Below are 10,341 nucleotides of genomic sequence, written 5' to 3'. Positions count from 1 at the left end.
TGCTTGAGTTACTAAAGCTCCTTTTATATATGAGGAATTTGGCATCTCCTGGCTGGGAACGGCTGAGCCAACAGTGTCCGATGCACTTGTAATGTAGATCATGCTAGTGACTTGCTAAGTGAGTCCAGGTGTTTGCATAAGAGGCAGGGTCCTAAGCACCTCCTTATTTGAGCCCCGAAGCAATCATGGCCCAGTGCCTCAAATGAGCCTCAAATCTGTTTAATAAATCATCCTTCTATTTATAGAGTTAATCCAGGGAGAAAGCCTCCGTGTTGTCTGGTGGGGCATGTGCCACCAGAGGGCGCCCGATGTCTGCCTCATTCCATCAGAGTGGCTCTCTTGCTGTATCAGGGGTTTTGCCTCCCCTGCAAGCTCCTTTATCCAGTCCTTTCCTTCCTAAGCTTTCAGGCCCTGGATGGCATACCTATGGATCAAAGCCAGGTGGGGCAGGGAGAACCCCCAGACCCTTTCACGAGGGACCCTTTCTCCTCCAGTGTCTTCAGTGAGAACTTCCCTCTGGGCCAGCCTGCCCATGCACGCTATGGAAAGGGAGAGAAGGCCCTGCCTCATTTGGAAATCCTGAGTTTGCAATGTGCTGGTTTACTTGCAATTCTCATGTTCAGAGAGAGTGGGCCCCTTCCCTGGCTAACTTCACACCTGAGAACATGTCGGGGCATCCCTGCGGACCCAGTGTCTGCTTCACATTTCAAAGGCTGGGAACTGTTAAGCTTGTATTTTGATTAAAATTTTGTATTAGCGCCCCCCCCCCTTCAATGTAATTTCAGGATATTTAATTTCAACCAATCATCTGAAGGAAAGTGGGGGGAGGAGGTATCTGATGTGAAACAGCACACGGGGAAAGCCAGCCAAGTTAGAAAATAGAGCAGCTCGGGGCTGTGTCGATGTGACAACTGAAGTCTCTTTTGTTCTCTCAGGCAGGGTCTGAAACCAAAGCCCCTCAAGGACAGGAGATCTACCTCTGGGCTTGGAATCAAGAGGACCAGTCCTTTTGGGAGGCCTCCCTGCTACCTTTGGGGCCTTTGGCAAGTCCCTGAAAGTTTCCAGGTTTCAGCCACCTATTTGGGCTCTGGGGAGAGGAATGCCTACCATTTGCCTCTGGCTCTGGGATTTTAAAAGGAAAAACAGCAGAGTCTTTGGAAAAACCAATCTCTGAAGACCCAGGGTGAACATTAGTTACAACACCCTAGCTTCAAGGTGATGTAAACTTCAGGTACGGAGGTTACACTCAGAGGAATAAAGGAGCATTCGTCAAACATGAGCTCCCCTCGATTGTGGTCTAGGGTGGAGACTAGTTATTCAAGTGTGTGTGGGCCCAGGCAGGCAATGAAAATGTAATTATGGGGGAACGCCCGGCTCAGAACAGGCGTAGAGTAAATAGTTGTTGTTGACTGACTGAAGGAATAAAAGTGGGTCTGATATAAGACAATAGGGAATGGTACAAACCTTGTCAAACTGGAAGGTACATGACTTGAATTTGATGTTCAAACTATTGCTTTTTAAAACACTAGTTTAAACATCTTCTGGCCCTAGAGCTACCAATTTGTATCTCTGTATCCACTTTTATATATTTTAGGCCCATTTAAAAGACCAGGAAAGGAGGAAAATAAATCTAGCAGTATAGGACGTTCTTAATCTTGTCAGTTAACCCTAATTTTAACACCCCATCTCTGTTTGTCATTCTACTTAACCACTTTGGATTAAGCAAATTCAGTCACTTTGGAAATAGTACATGTGGATGGTACCTTATAGGATGAAGGACCGTAACAATATTCTCTAGCGCCAGCCTCTACCTCCACAGGGGGACAGACTGATGAGCCAGATCAACTCCTGCATCTTCTTCCTCAAGGAAAGCCCCCATCAATAAAACCACAAGGTTACAGTGGAGCCAGAGGGAGAGCTGGCCTGAGTTGAGACCTCCTCATGGAACTCATGGCTTCAGTTTCCTAAAATGGGGATTGTACTCCCCTAGCTCTCCTTGCTTCACAGAGCTGTTTGTGACAACTCATGAGTAATGTTATGTGAAAGGGCTTCGCACACTGCAGTGTGCTGAATAAATATAAAGAGTCCATGCTATCCAATTTGGAGACAGAAATTAGAGGACTCCTCCTCACACTAGTTAAGTACATCTCTTAAATTGCTTGGACTGTTGGCGTGGTTCTCGCCAGAGTTGAATATAATTCCTCTGTTGATGGGTCAGCCTTTATTTCCCCCAGTGCTGTTTCTTACTTGAGTTAATGAGTCCAAAGCTCATGTTTGCATGCTACCTCTGACCCTCACTAAGTGCTCACCTGTAGCTCTGCCCTGTCCTCAGAATGATGTGACCCTCAGGGCCAAACACTCCACAGGCTGCACTCTGCCACCTCCAAATCCCCACTAGTGAATCCAATTCTCAGTCATCTGCTTGTTGTATTTCTGTTGTTTCTGTATTCATGTCAAGGATATTTGGCTGCAGAATTCCTGCAATATATTTTAGGTGAATGTGCGGCATGATCTTATTCTGGAGTCCAGGAGACTCCACCTAGGATTGCTCACAAGTAGGTCAAGTGGAGGGGGTGGCTAAGGCCAGTTTTTCTGCCATGACAAGAACTGCTTGCTATGCTGGTGCAGGCAGAGGCTTTAGAGTTATGTTTCCAATAAAAGGCATAGATTTTCACTGCCTGATGATCAAAGTCAAACTCCTAAGCCTGGAATTTGAGGCTCTCAAAATCTGGCAATATCATTTTTTCCTTCTTCTCTTCTAGTTTCTTCTGTGCACCACAGGCCTCATGCACCAGGGTGCACCCCCTTCCACGTACATATTCCACATTTTCACACATCAAGCATGCATATGTACAATTTATACATACAGTTTCCTCTGATTCTTTTTTGTCCTTAAATGTCTGCCTGCTATCATCATGACCATTTTTAGGGAGAAATGCTTACCCGTACCTCCTATTTCCACAGAGAGGAGAGGCAAAGTCGAGAGTTTCACCACTCTCTTTAGGAGGAGAAAAGATGGAGGAACATTCCCAGCCCCTGACTCCATCTTTGACTCACTCTTCCTAGGAGAAGAGGAGTAACTGGGATCAGAACCTGAGCATACCCAGCTCAGTTCCACCATTCCTCCGTCTTCAAGGCTCCTCCTGCCTGCAGATCAAGGGCTTGTGGCCTGGCTCCCACTTACTTTCTCCCTGTGGTTGCCGTCTAGAGGCAGTCATGAAGCCCCATGCTCAGGGCAAGTCCCTCCACGGGGGCAGGACTGGCATGAAGGAGTAATGCCCTCTGTAGTGGGAAGGGTGAGAACGTCTGCCTGGGACTGGCCCTGCCCTCATAAGGGTTTATACTGCAAAGGCAGGGGAAAGAGGCCTGTTCTCCAATCCAGAGTTACCAACTGATAGTTTGAGTTTCTTCCTTCTGACCCTAGTGCCCATACTGAATTGACTCTGAATCCTCAGAGGAAGAGAGAAATTATTTATGTCCTAAAACCTCAACAGCTAAATGTCACATCTTCAAAGACGTTTCAGACCTTCCTTGTCAGGTGTGATCATTCCTTCTCTTTTTCCTCTTTGCATGTTTCCTGTAGAACTTCAGTTGTGCTTCATTTGCTCATTCTTTAGTTCAACACATATTTACAGGTGAAGACCTGGGATTTCCTTGCATTTTGGATGTGACGAAAAATCACATTTTTTAAGTTGCATTTTTTTCAGAAAATCCAAGTCTTCACATTAGTATGGTATAATTAGAACAGAATTGGACAGAAGGCTTGGATTTAGGTCTCAGATTGAGACCTGAAAGATACTGAGAGCTTCTGAGATTACAGTAATGCTGCTAGGTGCTTTTTGATACAGAATCTTGATATTGTTGGTTTCCTGCATTATTTTCTTTTTGGAATGAAGACCACTAAAACTCTAAGACAAAGTGAACAAATGATAGCAAAAATAACAGTAAGGAAACCATGATCAGCTCGGGGTCATGTCACCAATAGTTGGCTGGGTCAGGGGTCAGACCCAAGACTCTTGACTCTGAATCCTCTATTCATTCTTTCTGCCTTCTCTCACACTCTCTGTGACTCTTGCAGTCCCTCTGCAGAGATAAGAGTAACCCATGAAACAGATCTGTAGCAACATAAGGCAATAAATGATAAATGCCAAAATAATTCCTCCTGGCTGTGAGTAAACTAAGGATTCCATGAAGGGCGAATCCCCATGGCCGTGGAGATTCATGGCAGCCTTCCTGGAAAAGGCAGGATTGAATTGAACCCTGGCAGGAGAATTCTTGGGTAGGGATAGAGGACTGGGAAGAACATTCTAGGCAGAGGATCTCATAGAAACAAAGGAGCACAGGCCAGATAGAGCAAGAGAAATCCAGGACACAGTGAATTTACCAGCCTGGCCTGACCCAAGGTTGGTATCTGGATAACATGGGAGGTAAGGCTAGAAAAGACGATTAGGTCTTTACTTGAGAGGATAGTGGTTTTCAATTTAGGAAGAACCACAGTCTCTCCATTTTGAAAATGCCTATACCAGTCCCCAGACCTGCTGAATCAGACAGGATTTGGGGGAATGAGTTGGAACAATTATTATTTTTCAGTCCTCTATATGTGATTCTAATGCTCAGTGAAGGCCGAAAATCACCAAGAAAGGAAGAAAGCCCATCAAGCATACACAGAGCCCTATATTTCCATCCAGTCGTCCTAGGGTTCCTCTCTGGCTTTCCATCTGTAACACTGAGTTGGGGCAAACTACTCTCTATACCCCATTTTTCTAATTTTTAAGATTGAAACAATAATAAGACTGCCTACCGCCCTCAAAAGCTCATCAGGATGAAAAAGCAAAGTGTTGTATTTGAAAATCCCAGACAGATGTGGCATAGGTAGCTGTGAGTTGATTCTTTGACTAGGGAGGTGCTGAAGGCTGCTGATAAAAGTATTGGGGCCGGAAGGGCACCCAGAGGGATAGATGAAGCACCGAGAGATTGGAGGGTACGGGGTAGCAGCTAAGGCAATGATTCAGTTGTGAGCTGACACAGCCCAGCCATGGTGAGGCCTTGAGGATAAGTGTGTGGCCACAGGCCAAAAAGATTCAGATTCTCTGTGGGGAACAGCAAGGCACTATCCACACCTAAAAATAAAACTGGCCTGTCTCAACCCTGGATTGGATACCTCAAATTGCTGAAGGGCAGCAGGACCAAATTCTAATTTTAAGAAAGTCTGCTCTTTGAATGCAGACTCAGAAACAGCTTTGCTGGGGAAAAATGTCAAATGGTTTGCCAGGATATTGACAGTGTTCCCAAAGACAGGAATAGAAGTACTGAAAAAGGGAATGTCAAGGCAGGAGTTCCTGGGGTCTCTAACTCTGGAATCTTCCAGCAGGAGAAGGAAAGGCAAGGAACCAAAACCCAGCAAGTTAAAAAATAATAATAATAACAATAGTAATAATAAGACCAAGCTGCAAATCCACGCTCCTGACACTCCCATCTTGCTCCCACCTGGGCCCCTGGAGCGATTCCCTGTGACCCTTAAAGAGCTACCACCCCTTGGGGTGGTGTCAGGGACTCCTGCTCCCCTTCCTCCTCCTCTGGCAGCTACAGGCGCCATTATCTCATGAACTTTCCCCATATCCCTTGGAGATAAGTATTTCCTTATGGTAATGATTGTTATTCTCATTTCACAGCTGGAGAGGTGGAGACAGAAGGATAGTCCTGAGAAGAGGGAGACATTTTCTTCCTTTCCTCTGGACTCTGTCATATTCAAATCATAAAACAGAAAGCACAGGAGAGGTCTCTGAGCATTGTTAAACTCAAGGTAGCAGGGATCAGCACTAAGGGAAGGAAAGGTTATTGTGGGTTTGGTGTGTTGTAAAATTTATGTTCAAATTTTTTGGGGGGAGATGGTGGATAGTCAATTTCTTTTTATTTTCATACGCCCATTAAAAGAAAGGTGGAATTTCAGAAATAATCTAATGCAAGCTTCATTTTGCATGTAAGGAAATTGAGGCCCAAAGTGAGAACTTGTTAAACAGGCTGTGACGGGGATGCTGAAGCCCCCTGCTCCTAGTGGCATTTAGGCCATGCTGTCTGCCACCCTTCAACCTGCTTCACATGCTCTGGGAACTGAGACTCCAGGCAAAGGCACATACAAGGGTGATGCTGCCTTGGGTTATCGTGAGAGTCTGGCTAGAGGCCGGACTTCTCTGCAAAGTTTGAGAAACATATTGAAATTATCAAGACTTGGAAGGCAGCCGTCATTTGCACTGAGCTTTCACCGCCTTACCGAGTTCCTAGACTTTAACTATTCAGGGTTTAGCCAGCCCATTGTATTAGTCTCATCAGAAGCCCTGCAATCTTAGGCCTGTCCCCTAGGCCCAGGGTGAGGTTTCTGGGAGGTATGGGAGCAATCCTGGCCCCACAGACCCCCAACAACTGCCCTAGGGGAGAGAGGATTGTGGGAAACCTCCCTGGCCCCTGCACTGGGAGGGCACAGGCTGGGGGAGTTGGATGCTGCTCTCAGGATGTCTTTAGTAGGAAGACGGGCCATCCACAGAGAACTATGGCCTACGAGAGCCTCTGTGGAGGTCAGTGCAAGACAGTCCCTTTCTACACAAATGTTTCATTGCTGGAAACTTCACATAATTACACATTTGAATAATTCAAAGCTAATTTTCTTACAGGCACAAATGTAAGGAAGGATAGATTTCACTTTTGAGACTTGTAAATCTGTAAGTACCATTAGAAAGTGTAACTTTTTTGTTTTTGCTTTTGAACTTACTTTTATAACAATAAATATAGGATATGTCAATAAGGATTTTCTGAAAATTTAGAGATGTCTGTTTAATAGAGCTTTTCATGTTCAATGAGGTTATCTGTAGTGTTTTCCTAAATCAACTGCTCGAGTTATCCTGGCAGATATTTGGTCCTCATCATAGTATTTTATCACATCTAATCCTGTTTCCTAATGTTTTTATTCTCAGAAATGTTTTTCAGCAAAAGCACTATTTCCACTACTTAATGCACCCTTGGGTGACATTGATATAAGATATAGAAAAAAATTTAATTATAAGAACACTGAGTAGTGACAAAAATAACCCCCTGCCAACTCCTTTTGGTAAACAACAGAATGGGCTGGTGACAGATTTGTGCGTGCTAACAAAGAGACCGTTGCCATGGGGCAGTAGTGAAAACAAAGCTTAAAATGAATTCAGCACTATTGATTATTATGCAATTCTCATTAATTTTATGCATTTTGAAAACTTAAGTAATTTCCAATTTTGAGCACTTTACAGACTCTTTTTAAATTCCTCTAACTTTCTACCATATGGTACAATATACAAAGTAACATAGAAGTTGTGGGGAGGAAATGGAACAAAAAAAGAAAGATTAGAATTGGGATTTCAACTCACAACTTTTACTTCTAGACAATTTCACATAGGATTTACCCAGCGATGCATCTCTTAAAGATGCACCATCCTGACATCCTTGGCTCATTCATCATGCCACCTTGCCTCCTGCAGGGAAAGTCATTGCCAAGAAGACATCACATTGGGCATATTCATTTTAATTAGTTCTCCCAATAGTACCATACTACAGATATCTCTATAATTAGATGCCCATCGACTATTGCATCATTTCCCTGAGTCTAGAGTCACCCTGGCATTGTGGCCCCTGGAGTCCTAGGTGCCTTGGCAGTTGCAGACTCCAATGTTTCTCTGCTCAGTGCCTTAAGATTTCTCAGCAACTGTCCTCTGCCAGGCTTCCCAGGCCCCTGCACAAAGAATTAGCCAATGCAGACATCAAAGTGGAGTTCAGAAAATTGTGCACGCAGCTTAACCTCCTGGCTGCCTCAGCAGCTCTCTGCTGCCTTCAAGACAATTAATTTTTTTTTAATGTTTTTCTTACTGTTCTCAGCTAGAACAGTGGTTTGCTACAGCTACTGCATCAGAACCAGAAGTGGACATCAACATGTTTTTGAGATTTGTATTATAGTTTGGGTCATTATTTTTAACAGCTGAATATAATTTATATATATAGTACATTGTATTTATTTATAGGTGGACGTTTGAATGTTTTCCAACTTTTCACTGTTAAAAACAATGCTGTAATGAATATTCTTGCACATGTCTTCTTGTACACATCTTTGAGAATTCCTCTAAAATATACATCTGGAAGTGGAATTGCAGACCATACAGGCTGCTAATTTTTAATGTAATTATATATTGCCAAATTGCTTTCTAAAGTAGATGAACCACTTTACATTTTCACCAGTAGTATGTGAGTGTTTGTGTTTATCACTAGCTTTGATAATGCTTGGTTGTGAAACCACTTAATTTTTGCTAGTCAATTGGAAATAAATTTATATCTTCTTTTTCTGATTACTAATGGGGCTCTCCAGCTCATTGCATTTCAGGATTCCTTTTCTGGAAATGCCTGTTCACATCTCTGGTTGATTTTCCATTGGATATTTGTCTCTTCCTTATGAATGTATTATTTATACAACCTAAATACCAATTAACCCTTAGTCTGCTATATATGTGGCAAATCAATCCACAAGTATCCATTGAGAGCCTTCTGCATGCAGTTCTAGGGGCATAAGGGTAAATAAAACAGACTAGGTCTGATTTCCGGGAGGCTTATGTTCCAGTGCAAGAAGACCGATCATCATCAATTTAACACAAAATTAGTAAAATGACATCAAATCAGAAGAAATGCTATAAAAATAAAACAAAAAAATAGAATAGAGAGGGATGGGTATGTCAGATGTTTTAGGTTGGAGAGGTTACAGAAAAACCTCAAGCAGAAGCTTGAATGAGAAGAGAGAGCCCCATGAAAATAAGGGGACAATGCTTCCCCACATGGATGAAAGTCCAAGACCCTGAGGTGGCACCAGCTAGGCACTCAGTGTTTTTTGGGTTTTTTTTTCTATGTCTCCATCCTCCAAAGGCCAAGATTTTCTCTAATGAATGCTTTACTCTGTGCTCCAGCAGGGCCACAATTATTGCTATCTGAATCTGAGTTGTGGCAGGCAAGATGTACAGATTATTCTCTGGCACAATAAATTGGGTTTAACTCAAGCCCCCCCAGCAGTGGTAATAGCTGAAGAAGAAAGCCTTTCTTCCACACAACACAGTTCATGCTATTTGGAGGGCATCCTGATGAAAGGCATTGGCACTCTGGATTCAGGTTACCCACATTCATATCCTCCTTCCAGTTTATTAGCTATGAGCCCCTAAAGCAAGTTCTCCAAACTCTCTGAGCTTCCATTTCTTCTTGTGTAAAATGGAGATCATATTTATGGTAGAAAGGCCTCTAAGGTGTCCCCCCAAAGATCCCAGCCTCTTGGTATTCATACTCTTGTGCAATTCCCTTCATGGAGTGGACCTAGTAACTTCCTTGTAATTAATGAGAATATCACATAAGTGACAGGATGTCACTTGTGAGATAAGGTTTTAAAAGACTCTGAAATCAATTTAAATCCATTTTGCTGTCTCCCTTCCTTGCTCTTTATGTGGAAGCAAGCTGCCATATTGAGAGGTCTATATGGCAAGAAACAAGGATATCCTCTGCCCAACAGCCAGCAAGGAACTAAGACCTACCAATAGCCACTGAGTGTGCTTGGAAATGAACCCTACCCTAGTTGAAATGAGGTGACTGTGAGCTGGCTGATATCTTGATTGCAGCTGTGTGAGAGACCTGGAGCTGAAGGAATCAGGCAAGACATACCTGGATTCCTGACCCACAGAAACTTTGCGATAATAGACGTGTGTTATTTTAAGTCACTAAAATTTGTGGTAATTCATTATATAGCAGTAAATAATTAATACAATAATAGGACCTTATCATGTCATTCCTGTGAATCTGAAATTACAGATGATTCCTGACTTAACAGTAATTCCACTTACTTTTTTTTTTTTTTTTTTACTTTACTGTGGTGCGAAAGTGATACACATTGATGGAGTTATGTCCTGACAAAACCATTGTACAGCGAAAATATTTGGTGGAAAATAAGCATTTTTGACTTAGGATATTTTCAATTTATGATGGTTTTATCCGAGTATAACCCCATTGTAAATGAAGGAGAACCTGTAACTAACACAAGTGTTAAGGGCACATGGTAAGGGCTTATAAATGTTAGGGGCTGTTCTCCTACTCATTGCCGAAGAGTTGGGCAGTGGGTGTTTTTACCAAAATTAAGGCTGACAACAAGTCCTGCCTCCTGCAAACCCCCACTGAAGCCCATTGGATCGCAGGTCTGACCAAAGCATTCTTGCAGTTTTAAATCTCAGGAGTGGCTCCTTCAGATGGGCTATCTTGAAAGCACCAGAGTAGTCTCGTCCCTTAGTCCTAAAA

The sequence above is a fragment of the Pan troglodytes genome, chromosome 12 (assembly GCF_028858775.2).
Source record: "Pan troglodytes isolate AG18354 chromosome 12, NHGRI_mPanTro3-v2.0_pri, whole genome shotgun sequence".
Taxonomy (NCBI): domain Eukaryota; kingdom Metazoa; phylum Chordata; class Mammalia; order Primates; family Hominidae; genus Pan; species Pan troglodytes.
Note: the sequence above shows the minus strand (reverse complement) of the source record.